Source organism: Rousettus aegyptiacus, unplaced genomic scaffold, assembly GCF_014176215.1.
Source record: "Rousettus aegyptiacus isolate mRouAeg1 unplaced genomic scaffold, mRouAeg1.p scaffold_m13_p_3, whole genome shotgun sequence".
In the NCBI taxonomy this organism is placed as follows: Eukaryota; Metazoa; Chordata; class Mammalia; order Chiroptera; family Pteropodidae; genus Rousettus; species Rousettus aegyptiacus.
In genome coordinates, this window is record NW_023416306.1 from 166,789,739 (window position 1) to 166,807,213 (window position 17,475).

The window sequence follows — 17,475 nt, forward strand, 5'->3', positions numbered from 1 at the left end:
AAAGCCACGGAGCAGCCCGCCAGGAGCTGAGGGTGGGTCAGGGTAGGACAGGGCCAGAACCCACCAGGGGAGGGAACCTGCTGGAGGCTCCAGCCCAGAAAGATTTTCTGGCCCAGAGAACTCACACACGTAGTTCTACAGCGATGCCCGGCCAGGGACTCCTAAAAGTTGTTTCTGCCTCGCCAAGTTTTGGGAAGACAAACCGATTATGGAACCAGAAGTCTGGATGTTGATCTTCAACTGCTCATGTGTTTGTTAGGTGGCACGGAACAAGCCTCTTTATGCTTCAGAGCCTTAGCTTCTTCATCTATTAAATGGGGGAGGGGTGATACTTTGGACTTCTCCCCTTTAGATGCTGCTAATCGGCTCACAGCTCCCACCTTTGGGACACAGTCTACACCTTGCCTGGTCTCAGCTCACCCCACCTCTATAAGCCTGTGTCACATCGATCCCCATGGGCCTCCTACCAAGTCCTGCCGGGTATAGACAGCCTCGCCCTTTTACCCCCGAAACAGCCCACACTGGGCCCATTTCTTGGCCTTTCTATCCATCATCCCTGGCCCTAAACTGACCCAAACTTGTCAGAGGAGTGCCAGTTCCAGATGCCTGAACAGGCTAATTTTTGTTTATTCCATCAATTAAAATTGCTGAGGGACTGGTTATTTCCCAATAAATGGAAAGATTGCCCGAGTTGAGCAATTCTGTTTTGGCTTTTATCAGAGAGAGAGAGAGAGAGAAAGAGAGAGAGGCGGGGTGGCGGGGGAAAGGCCAGTTGTCGCACTAGATAATACAAGTAAACAAAATAAAGAAGAAAATGAACAAGAGAGAAACTGAGCCTGGCAGGGTGAAGCCAGCGTCAGAACTTTAATTCTCCTCTGGCCATCCGAGCCCCACATTCCCCATTCGTTTGGGGAAAGAATTTCCTTCTCTTATGAACAGACAAAACAGCATGGCCCTGACTCAGGAGTCATTCATCCTAAAGACAGATCCAAACCAGGACTGAACCAGGGGCCCCCTGGACAGGGCTCAGGCGCCTTGGGTCTGCGCACGGAGGGGTTGCTCAGGGGAGGGCGCGCGGGCGGGCAGCTGGCCGGTTCTCACCTCCCACGCCATCCTAATCAGCTTAGTAATTGGGATCAGCCAATCCAAACGACGAAGGCGTGGGAAAGTGAGAGGTGACAGTACACTTAACAATAGTAATATCTGCAACTTTACGGAGTATTTTCACATTCGTCGTCACCAGTAGCTTGGGAAAACAATACACCAACGAATAGAGCACACGCCGGTTACAAAAGAAACAGTCGATGTGGGGCGGTTCGGGAGCACGTACTTCAGAGGGCAGAGACCTCCCCAACCCTCCCAGGCCGTCTCTCTTCTGACGCTTTGCTATGCCATCTCTCTTCCCTGGGGCGAGAGTGACCACAAGAGGAAGAAGCTTATGTGATGTCCTTTCTCAGGCCGACGAGACTGAACAGTTTAGGATGCTTTGGATGGGTTCCCATCCTCGGTGGCTCGAGCCAGCCAGAATGTCCCTTCTCACTGAGGAGCCTCTCCCTGCACTGGCTGGACACAGGTGTCCTGTCCTGAGGACCCCCAGGCCCTCTGAGTGCACAGGGCTCGGGGAAGCTCGGCGCCCTCCCTTGGGCTGAGGGACGTGAGGGCCCTTTCCGATGACGTGCTCCGGCCATTCAAAGACCGGCACCAAAGTCCAGGACTTGAGGGGACGTCCCCGGCGTGTCTGTGGCCCGCCTATTTTAAGGGACCGATATTGTTTAGAAGTGGCCACTCTATTAGAAGTTATCATTTTTTAAAGCACGTGACAAAGGCATGGCAAGGCGTACCCCCTCCCCTGGTGGAAGCGAGAGAAGACCCAGGAAGGAAATCTAATGACCCCTGCCATATACTTTATCCTCCTTCCTGGGAAGCAAAGAAGGTGGAGCACAAGTCCCTCACCTCACCTTTAAATTTGCCCTGGAGACCTCTGCCTTCATTATTTTAAGAAATAGCGTGAGCCTTCACTATGCTCAAGGCACTGGGGCTCTGAGCGATGCCCAAGGGACGGTCCACACTGATGCTGCTGACTGACCCGCAGACCCCTTTGGAACTCAAACAAGGAGCTCTCTCCTGAGAGGCAGCATCCCCAGGCAGCCCCACAGACTTCTCCAAACCCTCAAGTACTTTCCAGCTCTTCGCCTGGCCTGTTCTTCCTGCCTTCAGAGCTTCATTCTAAGAGGAGGGAATATGTGGGTTGGAAAGGTTGAGCAACTGTCAAATTTGGGGCCACTTGTGCTATAAAGGAGAAACAGAGGCCCAGAGTGAACAAAGGAGCTGTCGGAGGTCAACACATGCATTTTGATGGGTCAGAGTGGGAATCCGGTACCTTAAGGGGATTCTGCAAAAATGCATGACACAGATTTCTTGGTCTCGCTCCCTCCATGAAACAGTAAATTGATGGGTACAGCCTCTGTCCTCGGGGAGAGATAAAGTCCACGAACAGCTCACAGACAAGGCTGACCATAGCCAGACCACAGGCCGGGGGCAGACCTGAGTTGGAGGGGTCCCCTTATCTCCTAAGACAACCCCACCCCCACGCCCACTAAGGATTCTCCTCCAGAAAAGCATTGGAGGTAGAACTTGTGAAAATTAGATATCCTTGAAAATGAATCAGGGCCTCACTCTCCAAGAGAGGAGTTTCTCAGATTTGAAACCCCTCCAGAATTCTGTTCCAGAGCCCACCTGGGGACCGAGCTATATCCTTCTGCAACCTGAAGCAAACTGCACGTGGAAGAGACAGGAAGCATCTGGCTTTTTCAAAGGGAAGATGCTCTACTCACAGCACATTCAGAAGAAGTCCACGGGGCCAGCCAGGCGGGTCCGCTTTATCTTGCTTTATTAGTTACACTTCCATGGCCTCTTGGAAAAGTAAACCGAGGCCCATGAATTTAGCTCGTCTGAGTGGGCAGGTGATGGAGACTCAGTAGCAGTGGCCACGCTGCCTCTCTGGGGACTTTGCGTGGATACCCGAGGCAGCAGTGTGATATGTAGACCACACCCGCTGGGCGGTGGCTTCCCTAATGAAATCCATTTATATCTTTCGCAACAACCATATTTCCTAACCATCATGGGTCTGCAGGTCGATCAGCCTGTCGTCCTAATATTAAATGTTCAACACGACCATCGCCACTGTCATCTATGGGAAAAGGATGAGAGCTGGCTTTCCTGGGGTCATTCCCTTTGTCCTCCATGTCTTTCTTTTGCTATTTTTCAAGTACTCTACAGTTGTCAGTTCTCTGACCTTAGCTCCCATAGAGAGCTTTTGAGGAAGGGAACCAAACAGAGATGGATAGACAATTAAATACATAGTTTCTCTTAGGTGCACCAGGAATCAAAAATTCACATCAAAGTTTGTAATCATTCAAAAGACTCACAAATTGTTTTCCAATAGCACATTTGCTGTGTGGAGTAACGAGACAATGATTGATTCTCCTCCCTTACTTTTCCGTATTTTCCTAGTTGTCTTTAAGAAACTGGTGTGACTTTAGAATGAATTTTGAAAAGGTTGAAACAAAACGAAATTCTTATCTTCAGGTTTTCGGAGAGAGGAGCAAGGATGATGTCTGAGAATCTTTCTGACCCACCGAGACGGGAGGGCAACGGGCCCAATGTACTGAGTTCCGACTCTGCCTTCTCTGTCAACGCTAGCGAGCAGCAAAAGCATCGAATCGTGCGTCCCACAGGAGGCGTCACACGACCAGGGCACCCAGAGCTGTAGGCACTGTCCCTTCTTACTTTGGGATGCTGCTTTGAGCAGTGCCATGACTGTCGTCCCCAAAGCCATATGGAGCACGTGACCCAGGGAAGCCTTCCAGAAAAAAGGCGACACTGGCTCTTTCGTGGGTGTGGCTTCGGCCACATCCAGATGCACTCACAGGCCACACCAGCCAGGCCTTGGGGTCGTGGGGCCCCAGAGCTTCCAGGAGCAGGAAGAGCCACGGAACGAGGCCCTGAGCTGCCACCTTCCCTCGCCCAGAGAGGCAGGTCTGTCTGTCGTACTGCATCTGGTCGGAATCGCTGTGTGTGTGACCAGATGAGGCAAGAGGCCTCCCTCATGGGCTCCATTCACTGAGGGGTGCGGATGAGCACATACCCCTGACAGAGGACGGGCTGAGGGGAGGGCAGTAGTCCCGCCGTGGTGGAAGCCGAGAGCCAGGCAGCAGACACTGACCCAGAATCTGGGCCTGTGCCCTGGTTTGGGAGGGAAAAACACTGCTTGCTAATGACAGGGTGAGACCTGTGTGAGTCTGCGGGCCACACCCACTGGCCTGGCCCAGACACCCTGCTGCAGGGCAAATTCCCACGGGAGACATGAGGGAGAGGCCGGTGATGGACAGCGCTGGGCGGGGTGGGGATGTCCGCTGAGCAGCAGGCGGATGCCTCCGAGATGCCTGAGCTCAGACAGCACCCAGAGACAAAGAAGACACAGCGGAGCAGAGCCACAGGTGGTCTGAGGCCAGGCTGAACCCCAGTGAGAAGCTGCCTGCCCCTGCCAGGGAGAAGAGCACTTGGAAGCCTGCTCAGCCGAGGTGGCTTTGCAGGGGAGGGTGTCGGTGGGCAGCAGCAGGGAGACAGCTATGGGAAAACAAGTCCCCTCCCAGTACCCATCAAGGTGCCACAGTGTAGACTTGTGTCTGCCCCGACCACCTGTAGATCAGAAGACTTGAAGCCCACAGATCTGAGCCTGGCGTCCATCAAGGGCTAGGAAGGCAAACGTGATTTCCGGTCTGGGGACATTGCAGTGAGCTGATAGAGCAGAGGCCGTGGTCCGAGCCTGGGGAGTGGCCTGTATATGTTTTTACAGCATGGCCATGTGTAGGCGAGAGAGGGAAGCAAGGAGCTTCCAGTTTCACCCTTGCTCTTTGGTTCTCCTTGATGTTGGGCCCATGAGAGATCTAGGAACATATTAATGGCCATGCCACCCCCCCTTGACTCCAAGAGCCGAGTCTGGAGGGGACACAGGAGAGCATGAGATACAGCCAAGTAACGGCCGAGGCAGAGGTAGTTCTGGGAGGTAAAAGCATGCAAGAGGCACCTTATCTCACCTGAAGTGTTTGGGAAACTCTTGAGCTGGGTTTTGAAGGATGAGTGGACATTTCCTAGGTGAAAACCGAGGATGAGAATAGCACAGCAAAGATCCTGCAGCCTGGAGGAAGTGAGTAAATGATTGATCTGATGCCTCTCGAAACTGTGGCTTGGAGCCTCTGGTTCCTCTCGGAAGAAACCTACCTCCAAAGCAGTCGCCTCAGCCCTGCTCCAATGGGAGCACATAAGAATCCTTTCGGAGCTTAAAGCCATCCGCCATGTGCATAGCCCTCCGGAGGTTCTGACTTGGTTGGTCTAGGGTAAAGCCTGTGCGAGGGCATTTTTAAGAACCTCTCCTGAGACTCATAATGAGCATCCAAGGCTGAGACTCTGCTCTAAAGCAGGTGATTTCCACCCGATGATTGTGGAAAAAGTCTGGGACATCTCTGGAAACATCGAGCTTCCTTACACCACTAGAAGTCTGTAGCCAGTAAGATAGTGAGACATTGATGCAGAGATAGATAAACTGACAGATGGAACAGACTAAAGGCTCCGGGACAGTCCCGCCCAAGAAGCGCCACTCAATATGTGACAAAGCACCACTGTCATTCAGCAGGGAAAGGACGATCCTCTCAACGATTGGTGCTGAAAACACTGGGTATCCTTGCTGGGGGAAGTGAGCTTAACCCCACCTCACTCCGTACACGAAAATTAATTTACGAAATCACAGGCCCGAATGCGAAAGGTATTCACATGAACCATATGAAACTGTCGATAGTCAACGACTTTTTTTTTTACTTCAAAACCCATGATTATCAAAACCATAAAGCTTCTAGAAGAAAATATAGTAGAATGTCTTCATGACTTGGAAATAGACAAAGAGTTCTTAAATAACACCCAGAAACCACTAACCATAAAAAAGGGATAAATCGATGTTTATTAAGATTAAGAACTTCCGTTCATCAAAAGTCACCTAATAATTGTAAGTCTGAAAGAAGGCTAATAACTGATTTCTTAAGTTTCTATAAATCAATTAAAAGAGGAGAGGAGGCATTGGAAAAATGCAAAGGAAGGGGTCTGCAGAAATGACTGACTCAGCCTTTAAAGTCCATTCCTGACAGGCCCCTCCCCCACCCCCCACCCGAAGCTCCCCACCACCCATCCTGAGTCACGAAGGACATGTAGAACCTCAGACAAAGGAATCACGTGCCCCTTGCATGGACGTGCAGAGGTATAGAAGCTGTAAGAAATCTGACCAAGGGGAGCTCGTGCTTTGGGTCTGGTGAAAGCCCCACGCTCTCCGCCTGCCTGATAAATTCTCCTTCCTCTAACAAAGTTGTCTGAGCGTCCAAATTTCTCCACCGGTGTCGCTTCCTGCAACAAATAAGAAAAAACAACAACAACTTAAAAAATAGGCAAAGACTTGAACAAATACTTCACAAAGGAGGATACTTAAAGAGCCGATAAGCATCTGAAAAGGTTCTCAACACTCTCAGGCATCAGGAATATACAAAATAAAACTACAACATACCACTCCACGCCCGGAATAGCTGAACTTATTTATTTTTAAATTTTATTTTTAATTATAGTTGACATACAAAATTATATTAGTTTCAGGTGTGCAACAGAATGATTTATATTCCTTGCAGAGCGATCACCATAATAATATAGTAATCGTTTATCATACGTTGCTGTTATAATGTTATTGACTATATTCCCATGCTGCACACTACATCCTGTGAGTTATTTTGTACTGAAAATTTGTACTTCTTAATCACCTTTCCCTTTTCTGTCCATGTCCCCACCCCACCTCCCCTTGGCAGCCATCAGTCGGTTCTCTGTATTTCTGAGTTTGTTTGTTTTGCTTTGTTTGTTCATTTATTTTGTTTTTAAGAGTCCAGACAAAAATGAAATCATATGGTATTTGCCTTTCTCTATCTAACTTATTTCACTTAACATAATATTCTCTAGGTCCATCCATGTTGTTGTAAATGGTAAGATTTCATTCTTTTTTGATGAAGTGATATTCCATTGTATATATATACCACATCTTCTTCTTTTTTATTTTTTTATTCTTTTGTTAATTTTTAGGCGAGGCAACCATTTGACCTCACAATTGCAAGGACCTTGTCAGCTTATAATCCCTTATTTATTATGATTTTTGTATGCCTACAGCATCTGGTCTTCTTAGGTGGTCTCCCATCCAAGTACTAACCAGGCTGACTCTGCTTAGCTTCCAAGATCAGATGAGATCGATCTCGTTCACAGTGGCATGGCCATATACCTATGCGTGACATCTTTATCTATTCTTCTATTGATGGACACCTTCCATATCTTGGCTATTGTAAACAATGCTGCAAAGAACATAGTGGTGTATATGTCTTTTTGATGATTACTTTTGTTTTCTTTAGATAAATACCCAGAAATAGAACTGCTGGGTAGAACAGCAGTTCAATTTTTAATTTTTTGAGGAAACTCCACACTGTTTTCCATAGTGGCTTCACCAGTTTACATTGCCATCAACAGTACACGAGGGCTCCCTTTTCTCCATATTCTCGCCAACACTTGTTTGTTGTCTTTTTGATGAGAGCCATTCTGACAGGCCTGAGGTGGTATCTCACTGTAGTTTTGACTGGCATTTCCCTGATACAGAATAGGTAAAATTCAAAGGACGTGGACCAGGTGGAACTCTCTTACGCGGCCAATGGCTGTGTGTGTTGCTACACACACTGTGGGAAATTGCTTGGCAGGATCCATTATGGCTAAACTCACGCTTCCCCTTGGACCTGTTAATTGTATCCTGGGGTACAGACCCAGAAATGAATTCTTGTGGGTTCACAAAAGACAAGCGCCAGAATGTCTATAGCAGTTTTATACGATAACCCCAAAGTGGAAATGACTCAAATGTCCATTAGTAGTAGAATGAAGGAAAAAAAGATCCCAGCTGCCATCCCAGATCATGATTTCCATTTCTACGTGTGACTCCATGATTCTGTCTTTCACAAAATAACCAATTGGCACTCGAGACAGGACGCCCGCTGGGGTCCACACCCAGATAGCAACATGTCTGAGAGTTCCCCTCCTCGCTCCCTGGAAAAGCTCAGGCCTGTTTTTTCTCCCTCACCCCAAACAGCATCTGGCACTGTGCTAGGCACATCGTGGGAGCTCTGTACATCCATCTACCTGGTTTACTAGAACCCGAACTCTTGGCTCCCAGTAAAGCTCCCAGAGAAAGGTGAGGGCACACAGCCCAGAAATCAGGGAGACACACTCTGTTCCAGTGCCTGGTTCCATAGCCCTGATCTCTGGGATGTCTTTGAATAGCATCGACCACCCAGATGCCTGCCTTCCCTCCTGCAGGGGAGGAGTGGGTGCAGGTGCCCTGGCCCCGCCATAGAACACCAGACACACGGCAGGGAGGTCTGCCTGGCCCCACCCCACTTCCCAGGTGCAGGCTGGGAGCAGGCACGTCACCCCGCCCTCCCCCAAGCTCAGGGAGGTCCGGAGCACACTGGCCTGGACCTGTGCGCAGGGGTTCCAGACACAGGTGACCCATAATGCACCAGATGACTAGGGAAGTCTCTCTCGCTCTGGCTCAATGGAGTTTTGGGGGATGTATTGGACCTGTGGTTGCCTGAGGGGGGCCAATCTCTTAGAAGCCATGCTGTGAATCAGTTCCACGTAAAATAATACAGATCCCAGGCTGGGCTTAATGACATTCTAGCCTGGAGTGGAGTCTGGTACGTAGAACAGAAGGTACAGAAGCAGAAGGTTTCAGAAAAATCTTCATGGGAGGACAATTGCAAACTGCAAAAAAAAAAAGTCCCTAATTTAATGTTTTATTACTATTCAGGATAAGCCCACCAATTTGATTTCAGCTGTACATGCGCGCGCGCGCACAGACACACACACACACACAAATTTAATTCCTACAAGTCTATGAAGGAAGGACTATTGTAACTCCCATTATGTAGGTTAGGAAATTGAGGTTCGAGATAGTCAATACTATGCTGAATATCGCCTCGTGATTAAGTGGATGTACATCCCGGTAAGAATAGCTGAATATAAAAGAAGAAAATAATTAAATGTAGATACCATTAGTGGAGAAACCGGGAGAAATTGAGGGAAAACTGGGATTGTCCCTATAGCACCAATACAGCCATTGCGTTTAAGCAGTTTGTGGCTCTCGTCCAAATGCTTCCCCCGGTTTGTCTGGCTCCACGCAGAGCAGCCCCAGCCGGGAGCAGGAGGCTGGTACCACCTTCGGTTTCTGAGCCATTTGTTCAGCTCCACGTCTTCGCCATCCTTCTTTTCATCCTCAAATTGTCCCCCTGTCTGCCGCCGACTGGCAGAGTTTGGGCTGAAACCCAGACGCGTGTCTAACGAGGCAGGCGGGCAGCGAGCTGGGCGCTGAGCAGCGAGAAATAACCCACTCCTCTTTCATGAGCTCACAGACCCAGGGAGAGGTGGACCCTGGAGCAGGTTCTGGGATAGAGGCCTGATCAAACCCTTGGGAATTACAAGGGGACAGATGTTTCTGAGCCACCCAAGAGAGCTAGGAAGGCTTCCTGGAGTAGGGGATGTCAGTCGTTCTAAAATGAAGTCTGAGGCTTTTCTACTTCATTCCGGCAGCCCCAGCACAGTGGCGGCTGGAGAAAATGTGTCCACAACAAAGCTGCAGGCTGCTATGGGATGCGCGCAGGTGAAGGTGGGCCCAGGAGAGTTTCACCACGCACACTCCAGACACGTGGCTGGTTTCTACCTACTTCTCTTCACTGAGCCTCAGCGGGCTGCTCCAAGCAATGTAGTAATTAATCGCCCACCTGCCTGGAAACCAGGCCCAGGAGCAAGACGGGGTTTCCAAGTGTTATACGCTCCATCAGTGGGGAAGTGAGAAAGGTAGAGAAGCAGAGCGACCCCCCTGACCTGACTATGCACCCCCGCCGCATTCTCATCAAATCCTGAGGGGTGAGGCGAGCAGGCGAGGAGGAGGAGGAGAGGAGGCAAGACAGGACAGGCGGAGACTCTGGAGTGAGGGGGACACCCCGTGACCTCCACCTGTCGGGGGTGCACATCGAATCAAGCCGAGACCTCCAGAAAAGCAACGCCTCACTCCCGCCACCCCGGGAGTCACGGTCCCTACCTGTCTTCAGAGAGGCAACGTGATGTCGCGGCGAAGCACCGGGCCTAAGTCAGAGAGACCTGGGTTCTAGTCCTGCACCAATCACAGCTCAGCTGGGCCCCCTCGCCCGGCTCACCACACCTCTCTTTGCTTCTCCGTTTCCGTCTGCTCCATAGCATTACAGAAGTACCTGCTTTGCCCACGTCGCCAAGTCATCAGTAATGCTGCCGAATGTAATAGTTAATACGAAGGTGGTAAATTAATAATAATTGGTGATAATAAAAATAATTAATAATAATAACAATAATAATAGTGACAACGAGCATGAAGGGAAGCAGATTCTTATCCAAGTCACGCGCCCCTCATCATTTTCACCCTCTGGCATCTAGAGAGAATGTTGGGGGCTTAGCACTGCCGGAGGCCCAGGGGCAGGGCGGCTTTTTTCCCATTGGATGGAATGTACGCTATAAATAATGGATCGGACTGCACGAGTAGGATTTTAAGGAAGGCCGAGTTCCGTAAATAATTTAGTTAGCACGGAAAAAAAAAAAAAAAGATGTTTCTATTCGGGTAACTACTGGATGTTTTATGTGCGACAGTGCAGTTATGGGTGAGAAATGCTCATTTCTGAGTTTTTAGACATTCAGGAAAAGACCGAGGAAAGAGCCAAGTCTCAGGGCTGGGGAAGCTGAGCCACGTGGGTGAAGAAGAGGTGAGGAAATCCTCAGGACTCTAGCTGTCCTCCAGGAAAGGTCCGTGTGATCCCACATGGGGTCCAAGACCCGCTGCAAGCCACTCGTGCAGGAACGGGGGGAGTGAAGAAGCTCGGGGAGCAGTCACCCCAGGGCTCACTCGGCAAGGCGCATCGGGCGTGTGGAAAGGAAGGTGCCATTCGTTCATTCTTCCGGGATGAGAGAGAGCCGACGGGCGAGAACCACATGCGGGCCGGTAAGCACAGCCCCTTTATCCGCAAGGGTGCGTTTCAGAGCTGGTACCGCTGATTTTCTGGTACCAGACAGACCCTTTACAGATCTCTACAACCCAAGGCAAAACGAAAGACTTTTGAAGAGAGACTGTATTGACTGACACTTACGCTAAGATGTAAATGACTGGCATCGGACACCTTTCACGGGGCCAGGGAAAGACACAGCAGAGGCCCAGGAATCCGAAGCGGGAAGGAAAGACCTCAGGGTGGAGAAGGATAACAGTGGCGACCAGAGGGTGCCATCTGGAGTCAGAAAGCCTGCGTCCAGGCCTGACATCTGCCACTTCCCAGCTGCACAACCCTCCTCAAGTCACTTTGTCTCTCAAGAACTCAATTTCCTCAGCCATCAATTTGGAGGAAATTCTTCTTGAGAAATCCTTTGGGAGGATCCATTAAACAAGGCACTGGAAGGGGTGCGGTGGGAACCGTGACCGCCCGCGCACACAGGTTGTTCACGACTTTGGGATCTTGCTGGGCCTCCTGGGGCCAGGCCGGAAGTTTTCCTAGTCTTCCCTTTGGGAGGAATTAAAAAAAAAAGTTCACTGCGTGGTCGGCTGGAACTCTGAGTGGTGTAAGGATTAAAACCTAAACACGCAGCTGCCAGCGTTCTCCAGTCAGGGCTCTGAATGCCAGGAATGATTTCCCTCCTCAAAGGACCAGCCCTGTTATTCTGGCGGCTCTGTTATTGTGGGGGGCTCACAGCCTGAGAAGGGGTGTGGGTCTGAGAAGCGCCAGACTCCTGCCTGGTGCCTGCTCACATCCCTCGCGTCTCTGTGGCTTAATTATTATTTTACGATGACTCTGGTGATGGAGATGGAGCCGCAGGAGGCAGAGTGTTCCCACAGAGATGTCCACATCACCTGGCCACACCCTCCCGCCTCCCGGTCACAGCCGTCTCCCACTTGGCACACTCCAGTGGCACTGGGCATGCCAGGCTGGGCAGGAGGTGTGTGCATGTCACAGGTACGTGGGCAGAGAGGACGTCAGAGCCACCAGGCCGGGGCTCTTGCCCAGCCGCGGGCAGCCGTGACTCACCTCTCAGTTACGACCGGCCTGGCGGCGGTGGGAGGACAATGTTCGGAACCCAGGGCCGCGCTGGGGTGGGGAGCGAGGCAGAGCTGGGGCTGGGCGGGGACCTGGGCGGGACCTGGGCGGGTCCTTAGAGGTGGCTCTGAAGACCTGATTCTAGCAAGGTCGTGAACCTTGGGGCTGGGGCTGGGGCTGGGGTGAGATGCAATCTGGATCCACGTGGGCGTCCAGAGAGGGCGTCTGCGCGTGGGCGCAGATGTCGTCTGGGGCAGTGGATCTGATCCCAGGGATTTGATCCGGGCCAGTGCAGGTGTCTAGGGGGCCCGCGGAGAGTGCAGGTGCGACAGACGTCTGAGGCCGTGGCAGTCGGCGGCGGGACATAGGCGCGCGGCGGAGCTCTGAGTGCACCGTCGTTTGGGCCGGTGGCCACTGGGTGTAGAGCGTGGAGACCAGTTCATGGGAGTGGAGGTAAGGGGGCGGGCGGGGGTTGGGGGGTGCGAAGAGCGTCAGGACAGGGAGACGCAGCAATGAATAAGGACCTGGAGGACCGCTCTGCTCCCCTCGCCCGGCTCCGCACCGACCCCTCGCCCCGCGCCGCGCCGACACCTCGCCCGGCGCCACGCCGACCCCCTCTCCCGCCTCCACGCTCTTTTCCTGCCACAAAGACGCAGCTCTTCTATGTTCTTACTCCGGTCGGCGACGTCTGCCCTTGTTCTGCTCTCCGTCCTGCGGGCCTCTGCTGCACTGTCACCTCGTGGTGCCGTCTTAGCTAAGTTGACCCACCTGGCTGGAACTGTCACTCCCAACATCTTCCAAAGTTTCAATCTTCTCTTCTGCCACCAAGACATACTGCCTTCGCTCTTCCTGAGTCAAGTCTTCAATCCCTGGGACCAGATTGTCCTTGCCCGGTTCAGGTGTCCCACTTGGGGCCAAAAACCTCGGAGCAAGGAATCAGGGCAGGACAGGTGATAAGGTGGTAGCACCCGTGGGCGCCTGGGGAGGGATGGTTTCTTTAAAGACAGGAAGAATGAAACTAAACGTGTCGCTTCAGTTATCACACACACACATTAAATTAATACGATAGGACAAGTGTGAGAGGTAAAAAGCATTAAGAGGAGGGTAACCAGTCTGCTGACCATAAGTGTCAATGAAGTTGTCCTTTCGGCATGATGTACGGCCGTATCGGTCGGCCCTGAAGTCCAGGACTCGGCAAGGAGGAAACGTGACCGTACATTGCTTCACAGTTCCCAGCGTGTGTGTGTGTGTGTGTGTGTGTGTGTGTGTGCGCGCGCGCGCACGTGCGAGGCCAGAGAACAAGACAATGGCCAATGCAACTCAGCGCCCCGGGCAGTACCTGTCACGACGGGAAGCATGACAGAGGATTTCCAGGTGGGTTCGGGAGGCTCATGTCTCCTCACTCACCTGCTGTCTCCTCAGAGCCAACAGCCCGGCTTCCGCTGGCTTCTTCCCCGCAGGAGAGCATCACTCAGCTTTCCGATTAAACCTCTCTTTACCCTTCGCTCACTTCACTCATTTGCAAACATGTATTTGGCACCGACTGTGTCCTGGGCACAAGGACGCAGCAGCGGGCACGGCCGAAGGACGCCGGAGTCAGGGAGAGATGCTGACCATCGCCGTCTGAGAGCAGCCGCACGCACGCATGTCCGCTGACCTGCGTGACACATAGATCGTTTTCTTTTTCTACATATGGGACCGAGATGTTCTTCCTCTTCCCCGACTCCAGTCTTCGAAGCTTTGCTTTTTTTCTCCCTGGGGATGAGTGAGTCCCCAGACTTAAAAAGAATGCCCAGCAGACTGGGCCAGTGGGGCTGATCGTGTGGAGTCTGCTCAGTTTTGGATGGAGGAGAACAGGTTTCGATGTTGGGAGCCGACCTTCGGTCCTCTCCGATGCCCACAAGACATCAGCCAGGAGGCAGGTAAGGACTGTCTGCCCAGGTACCTGGGGCCTCCCTCATTACCCAGGGGTCCTTGCTGCTTCTGGCTCCCTGAGCGTCCCAGAGACAGTTCAGGCCGAAAGGCAGCATTGGAATGGGTGGGAATGAAAGCCCGTGAGCGGGTTCTGAGCCTCAGTGGCCCCTGGCTGGGAAAAGCCGGTGGGCAGCTGTGCTCAGGAAACTCCCCAGGGAGCCCGTGGTACTCAGAGCGACCAGGAGAATCCTGGAAGGATTTTAAGCAGAGGAGAGAAGAAGGGAAGCTAAAAGCACTTTCTACGACAAATACCTCGAACTTAGTGTTAAAAATATCCCGAGCCTCATAACCCACCCCACGGCTGAGTTCTGCAGTACAGACATTATAACTTCACCCGTTAGGTGCAGGCCAAAATCTGAAGAGGGAAAATCGTATTTTCACATCAGACCCGCCTGGCTTGGAATTCTGGCTGTGACCCTTAGTAGCTGTTGCGTCTGGACAGGGTAGTTAGCATCGCCACGCCTCCATTTCTTCTGAAAATAGACTTCTTGCATCTTAGACAGGGCTGTCATCAGGAATAATTATGGAGATATTTGAGTGTAGGGCTTGGAAGCTATTTTTATTAATACCAACGAAATGGATATAAGGTCACAACCTCCTGAGTTCCTTATGAGGATCAATGAGATCATTCGAACAGATTTTGTGGTTTTATTTATTGCTGTGTCCCTTGGACCCTGACTCTTCCCCGTTAGACGAGGCCACAGCCCTCCCTTGCCCACCGCGCCTGATCTACCTGTTTCCTGGGGCACGGATCATGGGCCGTTTGCTGTCCATCACGTTCTCACTGCCCTGGTTTCAACGCCATCACCACCAGCTGCCGTGACCCTGTAAACCTCCAGGTCTGTGGATGTGGAGACACGCTGCCTTCAGCCACGGGAATGTGGTCCACAGACAGCTCCTTCAGGGTCTGCCCTTTCCCAGGCGGGCTGTGTCCAATGACTGAGCCGGATGAGGATGTAAAGTCCCCACCATTTCAGCCCAAGAGAGGACAGCTCTAGTGGGCAATGTTCCCTCTCGCGCTCGGGAGTTGCCAAGGCTTCATCAGGCTGGCGTTGCAGCTCCATGTCCCCATCTGCCCCGTCATACCAAGCATCTTACACCCCCAACTCCGTCTCAGCATCTGCCCCCAGAGAGCCCCGCCAACAGCACCGGGCCTTCTCCTGGGCCGCTTCATTCATTCCTTCTTTCATTTAGTAAAATCTTGATCAAGTCCCAACCATGTGCAGACACTGTTCTGGGCAGTTGACATCTCATGCCAGCAAACATGAGACTTACTAGTGGGCAGATGCACTAGACACAAGCAAATAAATGGACAAGATGTTGTAAATGCTGTGTGAACGCACGGGGTCATGAGTGTAACTTGGAGACGGGGTGGTGCGGAAAGGCTTCTCTGAGGAGATGTTTGATCTGAGTGCTGTGCAAAACTCTGTTCTATCTGGTTATTTTTATTCAAATGCCTCCTGGACATCTCATTAAACGTCCCCAGGCTCCAAGTGGCCCCAACTGGCCTTTCCCGTCTCCAGACCTTTCTACACTCCTCTGCCTATGTTTGTGATCTCAGGGAATGTCACCCTGTTCACCGGCCACTCAGCCCAGATCTTTGCAGTCACCCCACCCCCTTCCCTCATCACCAGGTCCCGATGCCACCAATCTTCTGGGGCGACCACACCCCCAGGCCAACTGCAGACCATGGGCACTTGTCATGTCATCAGCTATTTCAATACCTGCCCAACAGGTGACTCTTCTCCACCTGCCAGCATCCTCCTTGCTGACAGAGAGACATCTGGATCCACTGTACCCTCCGATGTAACCCCTCCGCCTGACCCCACCCTCACCTGTCTCATAGAACGCAGTGCTCCTAACTCTGGGGTCCCACATCACCTTATGTTTTAGCCTGGGAGCCACCGAGAACCACAGACTGGGAGGCTTAAACAATGGAAGTTTAGTATCTCATAGTTCTGAAGGCTGGAAGTCTGTGCCAGCAGGACCCTGCTCTCTGAGGCTCTGGAAAGAATCTTTCTCGCCTCTTCAAGGTTCTGGTGGTGGCTAGAAATCTGTGGCATTCCCTGAGGCTTGCAGCTGCCTCATTCCGGTTTCGACCCCTGTTGTCGTATGATGCTCTCCCGTGTCTCCTCACGTCGTCCTCCCTCTGCACACGTCTGTCTCCATGTTCAAGTTTCCCTTTGTTGGAAGGATGCGAGTCGCGTTCGATCAGGACCCACTCTAACGACATAATTTCCACATGATTACCTCTGGAGAGACCGTGTTTCCACATAAGATGACGTTCTGACGCATCTCTGCACGTGTGTGTCTGTCCTGGGTTCGCAGAACATCTTTTCTCAGGGAGAGGCAGCAGACACGCCAGTCTACCCAGGTTTGAAAATTTTGAAAAAATTTTAAATGGATTCAAAGCTTCTGTTGCCAAGTGTTTTCAAGTTTACCAACATGGGAATTTTCATAGATGATACATTTTCATGGCTTTCAACAACAACCTTACATAACAACAGAAGTGTTTCCATACATCTGTTTTCGAAAGATTTTCAAAGACTGAGGCTGTTTTTTGTTTGTCTTTTAAAAAGTTACTGTCTGACTCATAATTCAAACATTTTATATTGAAGCGACAGATTTTGGGGTAAAATATATCCACCAGAAAATGGGACTCTCCTCTTATTGCCAAGGGAAAAAAAAAGTCAATAAATCTGAAACACCTGTCTGTGTAAAAAAAATATATGCAACTCATCTTTAAGAATCACGCTTACAAGTACTTTGCCCGAGGTAAGCAGAAAATTTGTGTCTGATATTAAAATTCCAACATAATTCCTCATCATGTAAAGATTCTCTTTGTGATATTCTTTTTCTAGAGCTCATTATATTCACAATATCTTTCAAATCAAGACGTTCAAAATGACTTTCTATGTTATAAAGAATAGTAAAGTTTTTAAAATTTAGCACACTAATGATATCTTTCAGCTTGCTTGCAGACGATGTAAGGATTTTATTAGGTACTGCTACTTCTATAAACACACCCCAGGTTCTATCGTATGTTCTAAACAAATATTGTGTCTGTACCAACACTCTTTTTCCCATAGAAGTACTGTTTTGACTTAAAAAGTAACAGTGTTGGAAAAATATATATTCTCCAGTTTATCTTTCCTGTAGTGTTTCACCAAAAATAATAGATTTTGGATCCACTTTGTTGCCAAAACAGAATCTAAGGATCTAGCCAACATCTGGATGTCATCTTAAACAGAACAAGAAGCCATGGGACATC